The sequence below is a fragment of the Octodon degus genome, unplaced genomic scaffold (assembly GCF_000260255.1).
Source record: "Octodon degus isolate 3935 unplaced genomic scaffold, OctDeg1.0 scaffold00099, whole genome shotgun sequence".
Taxonomy (NCBI): Eukaryota; Metazoa; Chordata; class Mammalia; order Rodentia; family Octodontidae; genus Octodon; species Octodon degus.
Window position 1 is genome coordinate 6626634 of NW_004524675.1, and position 2723 is coordinate 6629356.

At 56.9% G+C, this 2723-nt stretch overlaps 1 pseudogene; it reads right to left on the bottom strand.

The window, feature by feature from the left end:
* LOC101573235 overlaps positions 1-2451 on the bottom strand; it is an 8592-nt pseudogene extending 6141 nt beyond the window's left edge.
* Between the last annotated feature and the right edge of the window lie 272 nt (positions 2452-2723).

Genomic DNA, 2723 nt, shown 5'->3' on the forward strand with positions numbered 1-2723 from the left:
TTTTTTGCCTATTAGTTTGGCTATTAGTCTGTTTAGGACAACTTTTTTTGGTACCAGGGATTGAACTCAGGTATGACAATTAACTTTCTTTCTTTCTTTTTTTTTTTTAGAAGAAGGTATACAGGGAGTACAGGGTTTCACTGCATAGATGGGACTTGTAGTGATCCTCCTGTTTACAGCCTCCTGAGTGCTGGGATTACAGGGGTGCGCCACCACGCCCAGTCTCAATCACCATCTCAGGGGGCCCCGGGTGAGGGGCCAACACGGCAGGATGAGGATCGAACCCCCAGCCACTGTGCCTGCCTAAGTAGGCATTATAATTTCAACTGGACCTGGTCTTAACTGGCTGCTGAGATCCCTGGGGCTGTGATCCTCCATTTGGCCAAACACCCAAGGGTCTGTTGGAGGGTTTCCACATGTGGCACTCCACCAGCAGGTGCTAGGCACACCTGGGGGTGATGGGGAAGTAAAGAGAAGGTGCGCACTGCGGAAGCTCCATCAGGAGCAGGGAGATGCTTTAGCCACTGAGGGTCACTTCTTATAGGACTGCTTTCTGGAGCTGGGCATAAGGGGCACCAGATTCAGCTGGAAGGGGTGGAGAGCTCTTGAAGAGCATCAGACCAAGCTTGGCTTGGAGTGGGTGGCAGAGCCCACTGAGATGCTAAGGGGATGCAGGGGTAAGGACGGTTTCTGCAGCCTACCAGGATGCACGAGAACATGAGCTAGGCTGTTTCTTACAGGACAGGAAGGCAAAGGAAAGGCTTTCCTACTCAGGTCAATGAAACTCAGAAAGCTCAGCAACAGGAGGCAGGGGCACCTACATGGGCACAAGGTCCTTCTCAAGGCCCAGGCAGCTCAAGATGTAGGGGCCCTAAAAGAGGCCCTCTTCTACCGCAACCCCCAGGTGGCCCTGAGGGAAACCCAGGAGGGAGTCCAGGAAGAGCCTAGGCTAAAGGAGCAGGGGCGAGCCCAGGAGCACATAGGCGCTGAGAGAAGCTGCAGATGGCAGAGGCACACAGACACACACACACACACACACACACACACACACACACACGCTGAGTCCTGTGCTTGGTCTTACCTAGGCCTGCCTTCACGGGCTGGCCATCTACCAGCAGGCTCTGGGGTGTGGCCCCAGGTATGGGGGTACTGGCGATGACCACCGTCTTCAAGTCCTGCAGTGAGGCTCGCAGCTAGTTGTATATGCATAGGAAGTGGAACTTCTCGTGGGGGAGCACGAAGATGGCAGTGACAAAGCGGTAGCCGACAAGCAACTCAAGCAAGTCGCCATCAGCAAAGGCACCCCGTGGTTGTGTGCAGCTGTGTGTGGGGTCCAGCAGGACGGTAGAGAGTGGCACAAGGCTGAGTTTGAAGCTGTTGTGGTTATGGCAGTTGTGGGCACCTCTGTTGGGCATGGGGTTGAAGTCAGCCTTGATGACACTGAGGTGCTGGGGTGTGAGCAGCAGCCAGTAGGGGATGGCGGCAGACTTGGCAGCCTCGGAGGGTGGGCAGCAGGAGCGCCGCACGGCCGAGCAGAGGGTGCAGCTGGCCCACTCGATGTTGCCAGAGTAGGCCCCAGTGACCGTCCGCACCATTCGCTTGTCACTGTAGACCAGGTAGACTGGGAAGCAGCCCTGGCTGCGCTCCTGGCAGCCCCCAGCCATCTTGTAGAAGGTGAGCAGCTGCCGCAGGAACTCCTGCGGGCTGGTGTGGCTGCCCTAGAGGATGGGGATGTGCAGTATGGCCTTGTGCTACAGAGCAAAGCAGGAGCGCAGGTCGGCGTGGAACTCCCGCAGTTGGTGGCATCGGAGATTATGAAAACGGTGTTCTGTGCCGCACCTTGAGTACCAGACACAGCTCCAGCATGAGAAACCCAAACTCAGTGAGGTCCCCATGGGGAAAGCAGAAGACAAAACGCAGCGATGAGAGGATGTACTGGCTGCTGCCGCGAGACTCCTTGTGCGGGATCTCAAAGACCGCAATGTCGAAGTCTGCGAGCACCAGGCAGGCGGCGAACTGGCGAATGCTGCCTTGCACATGAATTAGGAAGCACCACAGCACCTTGAGGATGTGAATGTGCTCCAGCAGGAAGTCCTCGTCGGCACCCAGGGCCCAATCCCGAGCCAGGCTGTCCTCCTCTGCCTCCTCGGTCTCCTCCTCATCTTCCTCTGTGTCTGGAGACCCCATTTCAAAGTATGGGTATTCAGCAGCATCCTCCTCGTACTTGTCCTCCTTACCCTGTCCCTCCTCTTGCTGGTTGGCAGCCTCAATCCAGGCAGGCAGCTGCCTCTCAGTGGCCTAGCGGATCAGTGTGCTCAGGCGCTGTATGAAGTCCTGGTTGGTGGCTGTGTAGCCGATGCATGTGAAGGGCGGGAAGGTGATCTGACCAGACCCAGGCACCACCTGCACCTCTGGCTGTGCGCTCTGCACTGTGCAGGAAGAGGCCGCCATCAGTGATGCTCTGCCACCTGCCTGAGCCTCCCGCTGCGCCTGGCCCCAAGGAACCAACCCATGGCTCTTCCAAGACTCCTACACAGCTAAGCCCAGTTTCAGAATGAGGGCATGGTGCTGACAGAGGCTGGGGTTTCCAGCTTCGTCAAGAGTACAGAATTTCAGGGGGAATGACCAGCCTGTCAGCAAAGCCATGCCGGACCACAGCAGCTCAAATACGCCTCAAAGATTGCTCACTGTGTGGAAGCTTCTGTGCACTCTGGAGGCAGCGA